The sequence below is a fragment of the Pleurodeles waltl genome, chromosome 3_1 (assembly GCF_031143425.1).
Source record: "Pleurodeles waltl isolate 20211129_DDA chromosome 3_1, aPleWal1.hap1.20221129, whole genome shotgun sequence".
Taxonomy (NCBI): Eukaryota; Metazoa; Chordata; class Amphibia; order Caudata; family Salamandridae; genus Pleurodeles; species Pleurodeles waltl.
This window is the reverse complement of record NC_090440.1, coordinates 1,097,394,744-1,097,416,818: the sequence shown is the minus strand read 5'-3', so window position 1 is coordinate 1,097,416,818 and position 22,075 is coordinate 1,097,394,744.

Sequence of the window (22,075 nt, the reverse complement as noted above, 5' to 3'; positions counted from 1 at the left end):
ACTAGAGACCTAGGGGAATCCAAGATGGGGTGACTTGTGGGGCTCTGACCAGGTTGTGTTACCCAGAATCCTTTGCAAACCTCAAAATTTGGCTAAAAAAACACATTTTCCTCACATTTTGGTGACAGAAAGTTCTGGAATCTGAGAGGAGCCACACATTTCCATCCACCCAGCGTTCCCCCAAGTCTCCCGATAAAAATGATACCTCACTTGTGTTGGTAGGCCTAGCGCCCGCAACAGGATATGCCCCAAAGCACAACGTGGACACATCCCATTTTTTGACAGAAAACAGAGCAGTTTTTTGCAAAGTACCTACCTGTAGATTTTGGCCTCTAGCTCAGCCGGCACCTAGGGAAACCTACTACACCTGTGCATTTTTTAAAACTAAAGACCTAGGGGAATCCAATATGGGGGGACTTGTGGGGCTCTGACCAGGTTCTGTTACCCAGAATCCTTTGCAAACCTCAAAATTTGGCTAAAAAAACACTTTTTCCTGTCATTTTGGTGACAGAAAGTTCTGGAATCTGAGAGGAGCCACAAATTTCCTTCCACCCAGCTTTTCCCCAAGTCTCCCGATAAAAATGGCACCTCACTTGTGTGGGTAGGCCTAACGTCTGCGACAGGATATGCCCCAAAACACAACATGGACACATCACATTTATTCACAGAAAACAGAGCTGTTTTTTTCAAAGTGCCTACCTGTAGATTTTGGCCTCTAGCTCAGCCGGCACCTAGGGAAACCTACCAAACCTGTGCATTTTTTAAAACTAGAGACCTAGGGGAATCCAAGATGGGGTGACTTGTTGGGCTCTGACCAGGTTCTGTTACCCAGAATCCTTTGCAAACCTCAAAATTTGGCTAAAAAAAACACATTTTCCTCACATTTCGGTGACAGAAAGTTCTGGAATCTGAGATGAGCCACAAATTTCCTTCGACCCAACGTTCCCCCAAGTCTCCCAATAAAAATGGTACCTCACTTGTGTGAGTAGGCCTAGCGCCCGCGACAGGATATGCCCCAAAACACAACGTGGACACATCACATTTTTTCACAGAAAACAGAGCTGTTTTTTGCAAAGTGCCTACCTGTAGATTTTGGCCTCTAGCTCAGCCGGCACCTAGGGAAACCTACCAAACCTGTGCATTTTTTAAAACTAGAGACCTAGGGGAATCTAAGATGGGGTGACTTAGAGACCTAGGGGAATCTAAGATGGGGTGACTTGTGGGGCTCTGACCAGGTTCTGTTACCCAGAATCCTTTGCAAACCTCAAAATTTTGCTAAAAAAAACACATTTTCCTCACATTTCGGTGACAGAAAGTTCTGGAATCTGAGAGGAGCCACAAATTTCCTTCCACCCAGCGTACCCCCAAGTCTCCCGATAAAAATGATACCTCACTTGTGTGGGTAAGCCTAGCGCCCGCGACAGGAAAAGCCCCAAAGCACAAAGTGGACACATCCCATTTTTTGACAGAAAACAGAGCTGTTTTTTGCAAAGTTCCTACCTTTAGATTTTGGCCTCTAGCTCAGCCGGCACCTAGGGAAACCTACCAAACCTGTGCATTTTTGAAAACTAGAGACCTAGGGGAATCCAAGATGGGGTGACTTGTGGGGGTCTGACCAGGTTGTGTTACCCAGAATCCTTTGCAAACCTAAAAAATTTGGTTAAAAAAACACTTTTTCCTGTCATTTCGGTGACAGAAAGTTCTGGAATCTGAGAGGAGCCACAAATTTCCTTCCACCCAGCGTTACCCCAAGTCTCTCGATAAAAATGGTACCTCACTTGTGTGGGTAGGTCAAGCGCCAGTGACAGGATATGCCCCAAAGCACAACGTGGACACATCACATTTTTTCACAGAAAACAGAGCTGTTTTTTGCAAATTGCCTACCTGTAGATTTTGGCCTCTAGCTCAGCCGGCACCTAGGGAAACCTACCAAACCTGTGCATTTTTGAAAACTAGAGACCTAGGGGGAATCCAAGATGGGGTGACTTGTGGGGCTCTGACCAGGTTCTGTTACCCAGAATCCTTTGCAAACCTCAAAATTTTGCTAAAAAAAACACATTTTCCTCACATTTCGGTGACAGATAGTTCTGGAATCTGAGAGGAGCCACAAATTTCCTTCCGCCCAGCGTTCCCCAAAGTCTCCCCGATTAAAATGATACCTCAATTGTGTTGGTAGGCCTAGCGCCCGCGACAGGATATGCCCCAGAGCACAACGTGAACACATCCCTTTTTGATAGAAAACAGAGCTGTTTTTTGCAAAGTGCCTACCTGTAGATTTTGGCCTCTAGCTCAGCCGGCACCTAGGGAAACCTACCAAACCTGTGCATATTTGAAAACTAGAGACCTAGGGGAATCCAAGATGGGGTGACTTGTGGGGCTCTGACCAGGTTGTGTTACCCAGAATCCTTTGCAAACCTCAAAATTTGGCTAAAAAAACACATTTTCCTCACATTCGGTGACAGAAAGTTCTGGAATCTGAGAGGAGCCACAAATTTCCATCCACCCAGCGTTCCCCCAAGTCTCCCGATAAAAATGATACCTCACTTGTGTTGGTAGGCCTAGCGCCCGCAACAGGATATGCCCCAAAGCACAACGTGGACACATCCCATTTTTTGACAGAAAACAGAGCAGTTTTTTGCAAAGTACCTACCTGTAGATTTTGGCCTCTAGCTCAGCCGGCACCTAGGGAAACCTACTACACCTGTGCATTTTTTAAAACTAAAGACCTAGGGGAATCCAATATGGGGGGACTTGTGGGGCTCTGACCAGGTTCTGTTACCCAGAATCTTTTGCAAACCTCAAAATTTGGCTAAAAAAACACTTTTTCCTGTCATTTCGGTGACAGAAAGTTCTGGAATCTGAGAGGAGCCACAAATTTCCTTCCACCCAGCTTTCCCCCAAGTCTCCCGATAAAAATGGCACCTCACTTGTGTGGGTAGGCCTAACGTCTGCGACAGGATATGCCCCAAAACACAACATGGACACATCACATTTATTCACAGAAAACAGAGCTGTTTTTTTCAAAGTGCCTACCTGTAGATTTTGGCCTCTAGCTCAGCCGGCACCTAGGGAAACCTACCAAACCTGTGCATTTTTTAAAACTAGAGACCTAGGGGAATCCAAGATGGGGTGACTTGTTGGGCTCTGACCAGGTTCTGTTACCCAGAATCCTTTGCAAACCTCAAAATTTGGCTAAAAAAAACACATTTTCCTCACATTTCGGTGACAGAAAGTTCTGGAATCTGAGATGAGCCACAAATTTCCTTCGACCCAACGTTCCCCCAAGTCTCCCAATAAAAATGGTACCTCACTTGTGTGAGTAGGCCTAGCGCCCGCGACAGGATATGCCCCAAAACACAACGTGGACACATCACATTTTTTCACAAAAAACAGAGCTGTTTTTTGCAAAGTGCCTACCTGTAGATTTTGGCCTCTAGCTCAGCCGGCACCTAGGGAAACCTACCAAACCTGTGCATTTTTTAAAACTAGAGACCTAGGGGAATCTAAGATGGGGTGACTTAGAGACCCTAGGGGAATCTAAGATGGGGTGACTTGTGGGGCTCTGACCAGGTTCTGTTACCCAGAATCCTTTGCAAACCTCAAAATTTTGCTAAAAAAAACACATTTTCCTCACATTTCGGTGACAGAAAGTTCTGGAATCTGAGAGGAGCCACAAATTTCCTTCACCCAGCGTACCCCCAAGTCTCCCCGATAAAAATGATACCTCACTTGTGTGGGTAAGCCTAGCGCCCGCGACAGGAAAAGCCCCAAAGCACAAAGTGGACACATCCCATTTTTTGACAGAAAACAGAGCTGTTTTTTGCAAAGTTCCTACCTTTAGATTTTGGCCTCTAGCTCAGCCGGCACCTAGGGAAACCTACCAAACCTGTGCATTTTTTAAAACTAGAGACCTAGGGGAATCCAAGATGGGGTGACTTGTGTGGGTCTGACCAGGTTGTGTTACCCAGAATCCTTTGCAAACCTAAAAAATTTGGTTAAAAAAAACACTTTTTCCTGTCATTTCGGTGACAGAAAGTTCTGGAATCTGAGAGGAGCCACAAATTTCCTTCCACCCAGCGTTACCCCAAGTCTCTCGATAAAAATGGTACCTCACTTGTGTGGGTAGGTCTAGCGCCAGTGACAGGATATGCCCCCAAAGCACAACGTGGACACATCACATTTTTTCACAGAAAACAGAGCTGTTTTTTGCAAATTGCCTACCTGTAGATTTTGGCCTCTAGCTCAGCCGGCACCTAGGGAAACCTACCAAACCTGTGCATTTTTGAAAACTAGAGACCTAGGGGAATCCAAGATGGGGTGACTTGTGGGGCTCTGACCAGGTTCTGTTACCCAGAATCCTTTGCAAACCTCAAATTTTGCTAAAAAAAACACATTTTCCTCACATTTCGGTGACAGAAAGTTCTGGAATCTGAGAGGAGCCACAAATTTCCTTCCGCCCAGCGTTCCCCAAAGTCTCCCGATTAAAATGATACCTCAATTGTGTTGGTAGGCCTAGCGCCCGCGACAGGATATGCCCCAGAGCACAACGTGGACACATCCCTTTTTTGATAGAAAACAGAGCTGTTTTTTGCAAAGTGCCTACCTGTAGATTTTGGCCTCTAGCTCAGCCGGCACCTAGGGAAACCTACCAAACCTGTGCATATTTGAAAACTAGAGACCTAGGGGAATCCAAGATGGGGTGACTTGTGGGGCTCTGACCAGGTTGTGTTACCCAGAATCCTTTGCAAACCTCAAAATTTGGCTAAAAAAACACATTTCGGTGACAGAAAGTTCTGGAATCTGAGAGGAGCCACAAATTTCCATCCACCCAGCGTTCCCCCCAAGTCTCCCCGATAAAAATGATACCTCACTTGTGTTGGTAGGCCTAGCGCCCGCAACAGGATATGCCCCAAAGCACAACGTGGACACATCCCATTTTTTGACAGAAAACAGAGCAGTTTTTTGCAAAGTACCTACCTGTAGATTTTGGCCTCTAGCTCAGCCGGCACCTAGGGAAACCTACTACACCTGTGCATTTTTTTAAAACTAAAGACCTAGGGGAATCCAATATGGGGGGGACTTGTGGGGCTCTGACCAGGTTCTGTTACCCAGAATCTTTTGCAAACCTCAAAATTTGGCTAAAAAAACACTTTTTCCTGTCATTTCGGTGACAGAAAGTTCTGGAATCTGAGAGGAGCCACAAATTTCCTTCCACCCAGCTTTCCCCCAAGTCTCCCGATAAAATGGCACCTCACTTGTGTGGGTAGGCCTAACGTCTGCGACAGGATATGCCCCAAAACACAACATGGACACATCACATTTATTGACAGAAAACAGAGCTGTTTTTTTCAAAGGCCTACCTGTAGATTTTGGCCTCTAGCTCAGCCGGCACCTAGGGAAACCTACCAAACCTGTGCATTTTTTAAAACTAGAGACCTAGGGGAATCCAAGATGGGGTGACTTGTTGGGCTCTGACCAGGTTCTGTTACCCAGAATCCTTTGCAAACCTCAAAATTTGGCTAAAAAAACACATTTTCCTCACATTTCGGTGACAGAAAGTTCTGGAATCTGAGATGAGCCACAAATTTCCTTCGACCCAACGTTCCCCCAAGTCTCCCAATAAAAATGGTACCTCACTTGTGTGAGTAGGCCTAGCGCCCGCGACAGGATATGCCCCAAAACACAACGTGGACACATCACATTTTTTCACAGAAAACAGAGCTGTTTTTTGCAAAGTGCCTACCTGTAGATTTTGGCCTCTAGCTCAGCCGGCACCTAGGGAAACCTACCAAACCTGTGCATTTTTTAAAACTAGAGACCTAGGGGAATCTAAGATGGGGTGACTTAGAGACCTAGGGGAATCTAAGATGGGGTGACTTGTGGGGCTCTGACCAGGTTCTGTTACCCAGAATCCTTTGCAAACCTCAAAATTTTGCTAAAAAAAACACATTTTCCTCACATTTCGGTGACAGAAAGTTCTGGAATCTGAGAGGAGCCACAAATTTCCTTCCACCCAGCGTACCCCCAAGTCTCCCGATAAAAATGATACCTCACTTGTGTGGGTAAGCCTAGCGCCCGCGACAGGAAAAGCCCCAAAGCACAAAGTGGACACATCCCATTTTTTGACAGAAAACAGAGCTGTTTTTTGCAAAGTTCCTACCTTTAGATTTTGGCCTCTAGCTCAGCCGGCACCTAGGGAAACCTACCAAACCTGTGCATTTTTTAAAACTAGAGACCTAGGGGAATCCAAGATGGGGTGACTTGTGGGGGTCTGACCAGGTTGTGTTACCCAGAATCCTTTGCAAACCTAAAAAATTTGGTTAAAAAAACACTTTTTCCTGTCATTTCGGTGACAGAAAGTTCTGGAATCTGAGAGGAGCCACAAATTTCCTTCCACCCAGCGTTACCCCAAGTCTCTCGATAAAAATGGTACCTCACTTGTGTGGGTAGGTCTAGCGCCAGTGACAGGATATGCCCCAAACCACAACGTGGACACATCACATTTTTTCACAGAAAACAGAGCTGTTTTTTGCAAATTGCCTACCTGTAGATTTTGGCCTCTAGCTCAGCCGGCACCTAGGGAAACCTACCAAACCTGTGTATTTTTGAAAACTAGAGACCTAGGGGAATCCAAGATGGGGTGACTTGTGGGGCTCTGACCAGGTTCTGTTACCCAGAATCCTTTGCAAACCTCAAAATTTTGCTAAAAAAAACACATTTTCCTCACATTTCGGTGACAGAAAGTTCTGGAATCTGAGAGGAGCCACAAATTTCCTTCCACCCAGCGTTACCCCAAGTCTCCAGATAAAAATGGCACCTCACTTGTGTGGGTAGGCCTAACGTCTGCGACAGGATATGCCCCAAAACACAACATGGACACATCACATTTATTCACAGAAAACAGAGCTGTTTTTTTCAAAGTGCCTACCTGTAGATTTTGGCCTCTAGCTCAGCCGGCACCTAGGGAAACCTACCAAACCTGTGTAATTCTTAAAACTAGAGACCTAGGGGAATCCAAGATGGGGTGACTTGTGGGGCTCTGACCAGGTTCTGTTACCCAGAATCCTTTGCAAACCTCAAAATTTGGCTAAAAAAACACGTTTTCCTCACATTTCGGTGACAGAAAGTTCTGGAATCTGAGAGGAGCCACAAATTTCCTTCGACCCAACGTTCCCCCAAGTCTCCCAATAAAAATGGTACCTCACTTGTTTGAGTAGGCCTAGCGCCCGCGACAGGAAAAGCCCCAAAGCACAAAGTGGACACATCCCATTTTTTGACAGAAAACAGAGCTGTTTTTTGCAAAGTGCCTACCTGTAGATTTTGGCCTATAGCTCAGCCGGCACCTAGGGAAACCTACCAAATCTGTGCATTTTTGAAAACTAGAGACCTAGGGGAATCCAAGATGGGGTGACTTGTGGGGCTCTGACCAGGTTCTGTTACCCAGAATCCTTTGCAAACCTCAAAACTTGGATAAAAAAACACATTTTACTCACATTTCGGTGACAGAAAGTTCTGGAATCTGAGATGAGCCACAAATTTCCTTCCACCCAGCGTTCCCCCAAGTCTCCCAAAAAAATGATACCTCACTTGTGTGGGTAGGCCTAGCACCCGCGACAGGAAATGCCCCAAAGCACAACGTGGACACATCCCATTTTTTTACAGAAAACAGAGCTGTTTTTTGCAAAGTGCCTACCTGTAGATTTTGGCCTCTAGCTCAGCCGGCACCAAGGGAAACCTACCAAACCTGTGCATTTTTGAAAACTAGAGACCTAGGGGAATCCAAGATGGGGTGACTTGTGGGGCTCTGACCAGGTTCTGTTACCCAGAATCCTTTGCAAACCTCAAAATTTTGCTAAAAAAAACACATTTTCCTCACATTTCGGTGACAGAAAGTTCTGGAATCTGAGAGGAGCCACAAATTTCCTTCGACCCAACGCTCCCCCAAGTCTCCCGATAAAAATGATACCTCACTTGTGTGGGTAGGCCTAGCGCCCGCGACAGAAAAAGCCCCAAAGCATAACGTGGACACATCCCTTTTTTGACAGAAAACAGAGCTGTTTTTTGCAAAGTGCCTACCTGTAGATTTTGGCCTCTAGCTCACCCGGCACCTAGGGAAACCTACCAAACCTGTGCATATTTGAAAACTAGAGACCTAGGGGAATCCAAGATGGGGTGACTTGTGGGTCTCTGACCAGGTTGTGTTACCCGGGATCCTTTGCAAACCTCAAAATGAGGCTAAAAAAACACATTTTCCTCACATTTCAGTGACAGAAAGTTCTGGAATCTGAGAGGAGCCACAAATTTCCTTCTACCCAGCGTTCCCCCAAGTCTCCCGATAAAAATGATACCTCACTTGTGTTGGTAGGCCTAGCGCCCGCGACAGGATATGCCCCAAAGCACAACATGGACACATCTCTTTTTTGATAGAAAACAGAGCTGTTTTTTGCAAAGTGCCTACCTGTAGATTTTGGCCTCTAGCTCAGCCGGCACCTAGGGAAACCGACCAAACCTGTGCATATTTGAAAACTAGAGACCTAGGGGAATCCAAGATGGGGTGACTTGTGGGGCTCTGACCAGGTTGTGTTACCCAGAATCCTTTGCAAACCTCAAAATATGGCTAAAAAAACACATTTTCCTCACATTTCGGTGACAGAAAGTTCTGGAATCTGAGAGGAGCCACAAATTTCCATCCACCCAGCGTTCCCCCAAGTCTCCCGATAAAAATGATACCTCACTTGTGTTGGTAGGCCTAGCGCCCGCAACAGGATATGCCCCAAAGCACAACGTGGACACATCCCATTTTTTTACAGAAAACAGAGCTGTTTTTTGCAAGGTGCCTACCTGTAGATTTTGGCCTCTAGCTCAGTCGGCACCTAGGGAAACCTACTACACCTGTGCATTTTTGAAAACTAGAGACCTAGGGGAATCCAAGATGGGGTGACTTGTGGGGCTTTGACCAGGTTCTGTTACCCAGAATCCTTTGCAAACCTCAAAATTTGGCTAAAAAAACACATTTTCCTCACATTTCGGTGACAGAAAGTTCTGGAATCTGAGAGGAGCCACAAATTTCCTTCGACCCAAACGTTCCCCCAAGTCTACCTATAAAAATGGTACCTCACTTGTGTGAGTAGGCCTAGCGCCCGCGACAGGATATGCCCAAAACACAACGTGGACACATCCCATTTTTTGACAGAAAACAGAGCTGTTTTTTGCAAAGTGCCTACCTGTAGATTTTGGCCTATAGCTCAGCCGGCACCTGGGGAAACCTACCAAATCTGTGCATTTTTGAAAACTAGAGACCTAGGGGAATCCAAGATGGGGTGACTTGTGGGGCTCTGACCAGGTTCTGTTACCCAGAATCCTTTGCAAACCTCAAAACTTGGATAAAAAAACACATTTTACTCACATTTCGGTGACAGAAAGTTCTGGAATCTGAGAGGAGCCACAAATTTCCTTCGACCCAACGTTCCCCCAAGTCTCCCGATAAAAATGATACCTCACTTGTGTGGGTAGGCCTAGCGCCCGCGACAGGAAAAGCCCCAAAGCACAACGTGGACACATCCCTTTTTTGACAGAAAACAGAGCTGTTTTTTGCAAAGTGCCTACCTGTAGATTTTGGCCTCTAGCTCAGCCGGCACCTAGGGAAACCTACCAAACCTGTGCATAATTGAAAACTAGAGACCTAGGGGAATCCAAGATGGGGTGACTTGTGGGGCTCTGACCAGGTTGTGTTACCCGGAATCCTTTGCAAACCTCAACATTTTTCTAAAAAAACACATTTTCCTCACATTTCGGTGACAGAAAGTTCTGGAATCTGAGAGGAGCCACAAATTTCCTTCCACCCAGCGTTCCCCCAAGTCTCCCAATAAAAATGATACCTCACTTGTGTGGGTAGGCCTAGCACCCGCGACAGGAAATGCCCCAAAGCACAACGTGGACACATCCCATTTTTTGACAGAAAACAGAGCTGTTTTTTGCAAAGTGCCTACCTGTAGATTTTGGCCTCTAGCTCAGCCGGCACCTAGGGAAACCTACCAAACCTGTGCATTTTTGAAAACTAGAGACCTAGGGGAATCCAAGATGGGCTGACTTGTGAGGCTCTGACCAGGTTGTGTTACCCAGAATCCTTTGCAAACCTCAAAATTTGGTTAAAAAAAACACTTTTTCCTGTCATTTCGGTGACAGAAAGTTCTGGAATCTGAGAGGAGCCACAAATTTCCTTTCACCCAGCGTTCCCCCAAGTGTCCCAATAAAAATGATACCTCACTTGTGTGGGTAGGCCTAGCACCCGCGACAGGAAATGCCCCAAAGCACAACGTGGACACATCCCATTTTTTGACAGAAAACAGAGCTGTTTTTTGCAAAGTGCCTACCTGTAGATTTTGGCCTCTAGCTCAGCCGGCACCTAGGGAAACCTACCAAACCTGTGCATTTTTGAAAACTAGAGACCTAGGGGAATCCAGGATGGGCTGACTTGTGAGGCTCTGACCAGGTTGTGTTACCCAGAATCCTTTGCAAACCTCAAAATTTGGTTAAAAAAAAACTTTTTCCTGTCATTTCGGTGACAGAAAGTTCTGGAATCTGAGAGGAGCCACAAATTTCCTTCCACCCAGCGTTCCCCCAAGTCTCCCGATAAAAATGATACCTCACTTGTGTTGGTAGGCCTAGCGCCCGCGACAGGAAAAGCCCCAAAGCACAAAGTGGACACATCCCATTTTTTGACAGAAAACAGAGCTGTTTTTTGCAAAGTGCCTACCTGTAGATTTTGGCCTCTAGCTCAGCCGGCACCTAGGGAAACCTACCAAACCTGTGCATATTTGAAAACTAGAGACCTAGGGGAATCCAAGATGGGGTGACTTGTGGGGCTCTGACCAGGTTCTGTTACCCAGAATCCTTTGCAAACCTCAAAATTTGGCTAAAAAAACACATTTTCCTCACATTTCGGTGACAGAAAGTTCTGGAATCTGAGAGGAGCCACAAATTTCCTTCGACCCAACGTTCCCCCAAGTCTCCCAATAAAAATGGTACCTCACTTGTGTGAGTAGGCCTAGCGCCCGCGACAGGGAAAGCCCCAAAGCACAAAGTGGACACATCCCATTTTTTGACAGAAAACAGAGCTGTTTTTTGCAAAGTGCCTACCTGTAGATTTTGGCCTATAGCTCAGCCGGCACCTAGGGAAACCTACCAAATCTGTGCATTTTTGAAAACTAGAGACCTAGGGGAATCCAAGATGGGGTGACTTGTGGGGCTCTGACCAGGTTCTGTTACCCAGAATCCTTTGCAAACCTCAAAACTTGGATAAAAAAACACATTTTACTCACATTTCGGTGACAGAAAGTTCTGGAATCTGAGATGAGCCACAAATTTCCTTCCACCCAGCGTTCCCCCAAGTCTCCCAAAAAAATGATACCTCACTTGTGTGGGTAGGCCTAGCACCCGCGACAGGAAATGCCCCAAAGCACAACGTGGACACATCCCATTTTTTTACAGAAAACAGAGCTGTTTTTTGCAAAGTGCCTACCTGTAGATTTTGGCCTCTAGCTCAGCCGGCACCAAGGGAAACCTACCAAACCTGTGCATTTTTGAAAACTAGAGACCTAGGGGAATCCAAGATGGGGTGACTTGTGGGGCTCTGACCAGGTTCTGTTACCCAGAATCCTTTGCAAACCTCAAAATTTTGCTAAAAAAAACACATTTTCCTCACATTTCGGTGACAGAAAGTTCTGGAATCTGAGAGGAGCCACAAATTTCCTTCGACCCAACGCTCCCCCAAGTCTCCCGATAAAAATGATACCTCACTTGTGTGGGTAGGCCTAGCGCCCGCGACAGAAAAAGCCCCAAAGCATAACGTGGACACATCCCTTTTTTGACAGAAAACAGAGCTGTTTTTTGCAAAGTGCCTACCTGTAGATTTTGGCCTCTAGCTCACCCGGCACCTAGGGAAACCTACCAAACCTGTGCATATTTGAAAACTAGAGACCTAGGGGAATCCAAGATGGGGTGACTTGTGGGTCTCTGACCAGGTTGTGTTACCCGGGATCCTTTGCAAACCTCAAAATGAGGCTAAAAAAACACATTTTCCTCACATTTCAGTGACAGAAAGTTCTGGAATCTGAGAGGAGCCACAAATTTCCTTCTACCCAGCGTTCCCCCAAGTCTCCCGATAAAAATGATACCTCACTTGTGTTGGTAGGCCTAGCGCCCGCGACAGGATATGCCCCAAAGCACAACATGGACACATCTCTTTTTTGATAGAAAACAGAGCTGTTTTTTGCAAAGTGCCTACCTGTAGATTTTGGCCTCTAGCTCAGCCGGCACCTAGGGAAACCGACCAAACCTGTGCATATTTGAAAACTAGAGACCTAGGGGAATCCAAGATGGGGTGACTTGTGGGGCTCTGACCAGGTTGTGTTACCCAGAATCCTTTGCAAACCTCAAAATATGGCTAAAAAAACACATTTTCCTCACATTTCGGTGACAGAAAGTTCTGGAATCTGAGAGGAGCCACAAATTTCCATCCACCCAGCGTTCCCCCAAGTCTCCCGATAAAAATGATACCTCACTTGTGTTGGTAGGCCTAGCGCCCGCAACAGGATATGCCCCAAAGCACAACGTGGACACATCCCATTTTTTTACAGAAAACAGAGCTGTTTTTTGCAAGGTGCCTACCTGTAGATTTTGGCCTCTAGCTCAGTCGGCACCTAGGGAAACCTACTACACCTGTGCATTTTTGAAAACTAGAGACCTAGGGGAATCCAAGATGGGGTGACTTGTGGGGCTTTGACCAGGTTCTGTTACCCAGAATCCTTTGCAAACCTCAAAATTTGGCTAAAAAAAACACATTTTCCTCACATTTCGGTGACAGAAAGTTCTGGAATCTGAGAGGAGCCACAAATTTCCTTCGACCCAAACGTTCCCCCAAGTCTACCTATAAAAATGGTACCTCACTTGTGTGAGTAGGCCTAGCGCCCGCGACAGGATATGCCCAAAACACAACGTGGACACATCCCATTTTTTGACAGAAAACAGAGCTGTTTTTTGCAAAGTGCCTACCTGTAGATTTTGGCCTATAGCTCAGCCGGCACCTGGGGAAACCTACCAAATCTGTGCATTTTTGAAAACTAGAGACCTAGGGGAATCCAAGATGGGGTGACTTGTGGGGCTCTGACCAGGTTCTGTTACCCAGAATCCTTTGCAAACCTCAAAACTTGGATAAAAAAACACATTTTACTCACATTTCGGTGACAGAAAGTTCTGGAATCTGAGAGGAGCCACAAATTTCCTTCGACCCAACGTTCCCCCAAGTCTCCCGATAAAAATGATACCTCACTTGTGTGGGTAGGCCTAGCGCCCGCGACAGGAAAAGCCCCAAAGCACAACGTGGACACATCCCTTTTTTGACAGAAAACAGAGCTGTTTTTTGCAAAGTGCCTACCTGTAGATTTTGGCCTCTAGCTCAGCCGGCACCTAGGGAAACCTACCAAACCTGTGCATAATTGAAAACTAGAGACCTAGGGGAATCCAAGATGGGGTGACTTGTGGGGCTCTGACCAGGTTGTGTTACCCGGAATCCTTTGCAAACCTCAACATTTTTCTAAAAAAACACATTTTCCTCACATTTCGGTGACAGAAAGTTCTGGAATCTGAGAGGAGCCACAAATTTCCTTCCACCCAGCGTTCCCCCAAGTCTCCCAATAAAAATGATACCTCACTTGTGTGGGTAGGCCTAGCACCCGCGACAGGAAATGCCCCAAAGCACAACGTGGACACATCCCATTTTTTGACAGAAAACAGAGCTGTTTTTTGCAAAGTGCCTACCTGTAGATTTTGGCCTCTAGCTCAGCCGGCACCTAGGGAAACCTACCAAACCTGTGCATTTTTGAAAACTAGAGACCTAGGGGAATCCAAGATGGGCTGACTTGTGAGGCTCTGACCAGGTTGTGTTACCCAGAATCCTTTGCAAACCTCAAAATTTGGTTAAAAAAAACACTTTTTCCTGTCATTTCGGTGACAGAAAGTTCTGGAATCTGAGAGGAGCCACAAATTTCCTTTCACCCAGCGTTCCCCCAAGTGTCCCAATAAAAATGATACCTCACTTGTGTGGGTAGGCCTAGCACCCGCGACAGGAAATGCCCCAAAGCACAACGTGGACACATCCCATTTTTTGACAGAAAACAGAGCTGTTTTTTGCAAAGTGCCTACCTGTAGATTTTGGCCTCTAGCTCAGCCGGCACCTAGGGAAACCTACCAAACCTGTGCATTTTTGAAAACTAGAGACCTAGGGGAATCCAGGATGGGCTGACTTGTGAGGCTCTGACCAGGTTGTGTTACCCAGAATCCTTTGCAAACCTCAAAATTTGGTTAAAAAAAAACTTTTTCCTGTCATTTCGGTGACAGAAAGTTCTGGAATCTGAGAGGAGCCACAAATTTCCTTCCACCCAGCGTTCCCCCAAGTCTCCCGATAAAAATGATACCTCACTTGTGTTGGTAGGCCTAGCGCCCGCGACAGGAAAAGCCCCAAAGCACAAAGTGGACACATCCCATTTTTTGACAGAAAACAGAGCTGTTTTTTGCAAAGTGCCTACCTGTAGATTTTGGCCTCTAGCTCAGCCGGCACCTAGGGAAACCTACCAAACCTGTGCATATTTGAAAACTAGAGACCTAGGGGAATCCAAGATGGGGTGACTTGTGGGGCTCTGACCAGGTTCTGTTACCCAGAATCCTTTGCAAACCTCAAAATTTGGCTAAAAAAACACATTTTCCTCACATTTCGGTGACAGAAAGTTCTGGAATCTGAGAGGAGCCACAAATTTCCTTCGACCCAACGTTCCCCCAAGTCTCCCAATAAAAATGGTACCTCACTTGTGTGAGTAGGCCTAGCGCCCGCGACAGGGAAAGCCCCAAAGCACAAAGTGGACACATCCCATTTTTTGACAGAAAACAGAGCTGTTTTTTGCAAAGTGCCTACCTGTAGATTTTGGCCTATAGCTCAGCCGGCACCTAGGGAAACCTACCAAATCTGTGCATTTTTGAAAACTAGAGACCTAGGGGAATCCAAGATGGGGTGACTTGTGGGGCTCTGACCAGGTTCTGTTACCCAGAATCCTTTGCAAACCTCAAAACTTGGATAAAAAAACACATTTTACTCACATTTCGGTGACAGAAAGTTCTGGAATCTGAGATGAGCCACAAATTTCCTTCCACCCAGCGTTCCCCCAAGTCTCCCAAAAAAATGATACCTCACTTGTGTGGGTAGGCCTAGCACCCGCGACAGGAAATGCCCCAAAGCACAACGTGGACACATCCCATTTTTTTACAGAAAACAGAGCTGTTTTTTGCAAAGTGCCTACCTGTAGATTTTGGCCTCTAGCTCAGCCGGCACCAAGGGAAACCTACCAAACCTGTGCATTTTTGAAAACTAGAGACCTAGGGGAATCCAAGATGGGGTGACTTGTGGGGCTCTGACCAGGTTCTGTTACCCAGAATCCTTTGCAAACCTCAAAATTTTGCTAAAAAAAACACATTTTCCTCACATTTCGGTGACAGAAAGTTCTGGAATCTGAGAGGAGCCACAAATTTCCTTCGACCCAACGCTCCCCCAAGTCTCCCGATAAAAATGATACCTCACTTGTGTGGGTAGGCCTAGCGCCCGCGACAGAAAAAGCCCCAAAGCATAACGTGGACACATCCCTTTTTTGACAGAAAACAGAGCTGTTTTTTGCAAAGTGCCTACCTGTAGATTTTGGCCTCTAGCTCACCCGGCACCTAGGGAAACATACCAAACCTGTGCATATTTGAAAACTAGAGACCTAGGGGAATCCAAGATGGGGTGACTTGTGGGTCTCTGACCAGGTTGTGTTACCCGGGATCCTTTGCAAACCTCAAAATGAGGCTAAAAAAACACATTTTCCTCACATTTCAGTGACAGAAAGTTCTGGAATCTGAGAGGAGCCACAAATTTCCTTCTACCCAGCGTTCCCCCAAGTCTCCCGATAAAAATGATACCTCACTTGTGTTGGTAGGCCTAGCGCCCGCGACAGGATATGCCCCAAAGCACAACGTGGACACATCTCTTTTTTGATAGAAAACAGAGCTGTTTTTTGCAAAGTGCCTACCTGTAGATTTTGGCCTCTAGCTCAGCCGGCACCTAGGGAAACCGACCAAACCTGTGCATATTTGAAAACTAGAGACCTAGGGGAATCCAAGATGGGGTGACTTGTGGGGCTCTGACCAGGTTGTGTTACCCAGAATCCTTTGCAAACCTCAAAATATGGCTAAAAAAACACATTTTCCTCACATTTCGGTGACAGAAAGTTCTGGAATCTGAGAGGAGCCACAAATTTCCATCCACCCAGCGTTCCCCCAAGTCTCCCGATAAAAATGATACCTCACTTGTGTTGGTAGGCCTAGCGCCCGCGACAGGATATGCCCCAAAGCACAACGTGGACACATCCCATTTTTTTACAGAAAACAGAGCTGTTTTTTGCAAGGTGCCTACCTGTAGATTTTGGCCTCTAGCTCAGTCGGCACCTAGGGAAACCTACTACACCTGTGCATTTTTGAAAACTAGAGACCTAGGGGAATCCAAGATGGGGTGACTTGTGGGGCTTTGACCAGGTTCTGTTACCCAGAATCCTTTGCAAACCTCAAAATTTGGCTAAAAAAACACATTTTCCTCACATTTCGGTGACAGAAAGTTCTGGAATCTGAGAGGAGCCACAAATTTCCTTCGACCCAAACGTTCCCCCAAGTCTACCTATAAAAATGGTACCTCACTTGTGTGAGTAGGCCTAGCGCCCGCGACAGGATATGCCCAAAACACAACGTGGACACATCCCATTTTTTGACAGAAAACAGAGCTGTTTTTTGCAAAGTGCCTACCTGTAGATTTTGGCCTATAGCTCAGCCGGCACCTGGGGAAACCTACCAAATCTGTGCATTTTTGAAAACTAGAGACCTAGGGGAATCCAAGATGGGGTGACTTGTGGGGCTCTGACCAGGTTCTGTTACCCAGAATCCTTTGCAAACCTCAAAACTTGGATAAAAAAACACATTTTACTCACATTTCGGTGACAGAAAGTTCTGGAATCTGAGAGGAGCCACAAATTTCCTTCGACCCAACGTTCCCCCAAGTCTCCCGATAAAAATGATACCTCACTTGTGTGGGTAGGCCTAGCGCCCGCGACAGGAAAAGCCCCAAAGCACAACGTGGACACATCCCTTTTTTGACAGAAAACAGAGCTGTTTTTTGCAAAGTGCCTACCTGTAGATTTTGGCCTCTAGCTCAGCCGGCACCTAGGGAAACCTACCAAACCTGTGCATAATTGAAAACTAGAGACCTAGGGGAATCCAAGATGGGGTGACTTGTGGGGCTCTGACCAGGTTGTGTTACCCGGAATCCTTTGCAAACCTCAACATTTTTCTAAAAAAACACATTTTCCTCACATTTCGGTGACAGAAAGTTCTGGAATCTGAGAGGAGCCACAAATTTCCTTCCACCCAGCGTTCCCCCAAGTCTCCCAATAAAAATGATACCTCACTTGTGTGGGTAGGCCTAGCACCCGCGACAGGAAATGCCCCAAAGCACAACGTGGACACATCCCATTTTTTGACAGAAAACAGAGCTGTTTTTTGCAAAGTGCCTACCTGTAGATTTTGGCCTCTAGCTCAGCCGGCACCTCGGGAAACCTACCAAACCTGTGCATTTTTGAAAACTAGAGACCTAGGGGAATCCAAGATGGGCTGACTTGTGAGGCTCTGACCAGGTTGTGTTACCCAGAATCCTTTGCAAACCTCAAAATTTGGTTAAAAAAAACACTTTTTCCTGTCATTTCGGTGACAGAAAGTTCTGGAATCTGAGAAGAGCCACAAATTTCCTTCCACCCAGCGTTCCCCCAAGTCTCCCGATAAAAATGATACCTCACTTGTGTTGGTAGGCCTAGCGCCCGCGACAGGAAAAGCCCCAAAGCACAAAGTGGACACATCCCATTTTTTGACAGAAAACAGAGCTGTTTTTTGCAAAGTGCCTACCTGTAGATTTTGGCCTCTAGCTCAGCCGGCACCTAGGGAAACCTACCAAACCTGTGCATATTTGAAAACTAGAGACCTAGGGGAATCCAAGATGGGGTGACTTGTGGGGCTCTGACCAGGTTGTGTTACCCGGGATCCTTTGCAAACCTCAAAATGTGGCTAAAAAAACACATTTTCCTCACATTTCAGTGACAGAAAGTTCTGGAATCTGAGAGAAGCCACAAATTTCCTTCCACCCAGCGTTCCCCCAAGTCTCCCGATAAAAATGATACCTCACTTGTGTTGGTAGGCCTAGCGCCCGCGACAGGATATGCCCCAAAGCACAACGTGGACACATCTCTTTTTTGATAGAAAACAGAGCTGTTTTTTGCAAAGTGCCTACCTGTAGATTTTGGCCTCTAGCTCAGCCGGCACCTAGGGAAACCGACCAAACCTGTGCATATTTGAAAACTAGAGACCTAGGGGAATCCAAGATGGGGTGATTTGTGGGGCTCTGACCAGGTTGTGTTACCCAGAATCCTTTGCAAACCTCAAAATATGGCTAAAAAAACACATTTTCCTCACATTTCGGTGACAGAAAGTTCTGGAATCTGAGAGGAGCCACAAATTTCCATCCACCCAGCGTTCCCCCAAGTCTCCCGATAAAAATGATACCTCACTTGTGTTGGTAGGCCTAGCGCCCGCGACAGGATATGCCCCAAAGCACAACGTGGACACATCCCATTTTTTGACAGAAAACAGAGCTGTTTTTTGCAAGGTGCCTACCTGTAGATTTTGGCCTCTAGCTCAGCCTGCACCTAGGGAAACCTACTACACCTGTGCATATTTGAAAACTAGAGACCTAGGGGAATCCAAGATGGGGTGACTTGTGGGGCTTTGACCAGGTTCTGTTACCCAGAATCCTTTGCAAACCTCAAAATTTGGCTAAAAAAACACATTTTCCTCACATTTCGGTGACAGAAAGTTCTGGAATCTGAGAGGAGCCACAAATTTCCTTCGACCCAACGTTCCCCCAAGTCTTCCTATAAAAATGGAACCTCACTTGTGTGAGTAGGCCTAGCGCCCACGACAGGATATGCCCCAAAAGACAACGTGGACACATCCCATTTTTTGACAGAAAACAGAGCTGTTTTTTGCAAAGTGCCTACCTGTAGGTTTTGGCCTATAGCTCAGCCGGCACCTAGGGAAACCTACCAAATCTGTGCATTTTTGAAAACTAGAGACCTAGGGGAATCCAAGATGGGGTGACTTGTGGGGCTCTGACCAGGTTCTGTTACCCAGAATCCTTTGCAAACCTCAAAACTTGGATAAAAAAACACATTTTACTCACATTTCGGTGACAGAAAGTTCTGGAATCTGAGAGGAGCCACAAATTTCCTTCCACCCAGCGTTCCCCCAAGTCTCCCGATAAAAATGATACCTCACTTGTGTGGGTAGGCCTAGCACCCGCGACAGGAAATGCCCCAAAGCACAACCTGGACACATCCCATTTTTTGACAGAAAACAGAGCTGTTTTTTGCAAAGTGCCTACCTGTAGATTTTGGCCTCTAGCTCAGCCGGCACCTAGGGAAACCTACAAAACCTGTGCATATTTGAAAACTAGAGACCTAGGGGAATCCAAGATGGGGTGACTTGTGGGGCTCTGACCAGGTTGTGTTACCCAGAATCCTTTGCAAACCTCAAAATTTGGCTAAAAAAACACATTTTCCTCACATTTCGGTGACAGAAAGTTCTGGAATCTGGGAGGAGCCACAAATTTCCATCCACCCAGCGTTCCCCCAAGTCTCCCGATAAAAAGGATACCTCACTTGTGTTGGTAGGCCTAGCGCCCGCAACAGGATATGCCCCAAAGCACAACGTGGACACATCCCATTTTTTGACAGAAAACAGAGCAGTTTTTTGCAAAGTACCTACCTGTAGATTTTGGCCTCTAGCTCAGCCGGCACCTAGGGAAACCTACTACACCTGTGCATTTTTGAAAACTAAAGACCTAGGGGAATCCAATATGGGGGGACTTGTGGGGCTCTGACCAGGTTCTGTTACCCAGAATCCTTTGCAAACCTCAAAATGTGGCTAAAAAAACACTTTTTCCTGTCATTTCGGTGACAGAAAGTTCTGGAATCTGAGAGGAGCCACAAATTTCCTTCCACCCAGCGTTCCCCCAAGTCTCCCGATAAAAATGGCACCTCACTTGTGTGGGTAGGCCTAAGGTCTGCGACAGGATATGCCCCAAAACACAACATGGACACATCACATTTATTCACAGAAAACAGAGCTGTTTTTTTCAAAGTGCCTACCTGTAGATTTTGGCCTCTAGCTCAGCCAGCACCTAGGGAAACCTACCAAACCTGTGCATTTTTTAAAACTAGAGACCCAGGGGAATCCAAGATGGGGTGACTTGTTGGGCTCTGACCAGGTTCTGTTACCCAGAATCCTTTGCAAACCTCAGAATTTGGCTAAAAAAACACATTTTCCTCACATTTCGGTGACAGAAAGTTCTGGAATCTGAGATGAGCCACAAATTTCCTTCGACCCAACGTTCCCCCAAGTCTCCCAATAAAAATGGTACCTCACTTGTGTGAGTAGGCCTAGTGCCCGCGACAGGAAATGCCCCAAAGCACAACGTGGACACATCCCATTTTTTGACAGAAAACAGAGCTGTTTTTTGCAAAGTGCCTACCTGTAGATTTTGGCCTCTAGCTCAGCCGGCACCTAGGGAAACCTACCAAACCTGTGCATTTTTGAAAACTAGAGACCTAGGGGAATCCAAGATGGGGTGACTTGTGGGGGTCTGACCAGGTTGTGTAACCCAGAATCCTTTGCAAACCTAAAAAATTTGGTTAAAAAAACACTTTTTCCTGTCATTTCGGTGACAGAAAGTTCTGGAATCTGAGAGGAGCCACAAATTTCCTTCCACCCAGCGTTACCCCAAGTCTCTCGATAAAAATGGTACCTCACTTGTGTGGGTAGGCCTTGCGCCAGTGACAGGATATGCCCCAAAGCACAACGTGGACACATCACATTTTTTCACAGAAAACAGAGCTGTTTTTTGCAAATTGCCTACCTGTAGATTTTGGCCTCTAGCTCAGCCGGCACCTAGGGAAACCTACCAAACCTGTGCATTTTTGAAAACTAGAGACCTAGGGGAATCCAAGATGGGGTGACTTGTGGGGCTCTGACCAGGTTCTGTTACCCAGAATCCTTTGCAAACCTCAAAATTTTGCTAAAAAAAACACATTTTCCTCACATTTCGGTGACAGAAAGTTCTGGAATCTGAGAGGAGCCACAAATTTCCTTCCACCCAGCGTTCCCCCAAGTCTCCCGATAAAAATGATACCTCACTTGTGTGGGTAGGCCTAGCGCCCGCGACAGGAAAAGCCCCAAAGCACAATGTGAAAACATCCCTTTTTTGACAGAAAACAGAGCTGTTTTTTGCAAAGTGCCTACCTGTAGATTTTGGCCTCTAGCTCAGCCGGCACCTAGGGAAACCTACCAAACCTGTGCATATTTGAAAACTAGAGACCTAGGGGAATCCAAGATGGGGTGACTTGTGGGGCTCTGACCAGGTTGTGTTACCCGGAATCCTCTGCAAACCTCAAAATTTGGCTAAAAAAACACATTTTCCTCACATTTCGGTGACAGAAAGTTCTGGAATCTGAGAGGAGCCACAAATTTCCATCCGCCCAGCGTTCCCCCAAGTCTCCCAATAAAAATGATACCTCACTTGTGTGGGTAGGCCTAGCGCCAGTGACAGGATATGCCCCAAAGCACAACGTGGACACATCACATTTTTTCACAGAAAACAGAGCTGTTTTTTGCAAATTGCCTACCTGTAGATTTTGGCCTCTAGCTCAGCCGGCACCTAGGGAAACCTACCAAACCTGTGCATATTTGAAAACTAGAGACCTAGGGGAATCCAAGATGGGGTGACTTGTGGGGCTCTGACCAGGTTGTGTTACCCAGAATCCTTTGCAAACCTCAAAATTTGGCTAAAAAAACACATTTTCCTCACATTTCGGTGACAGAAAGTTCTGGAATCTGAGAG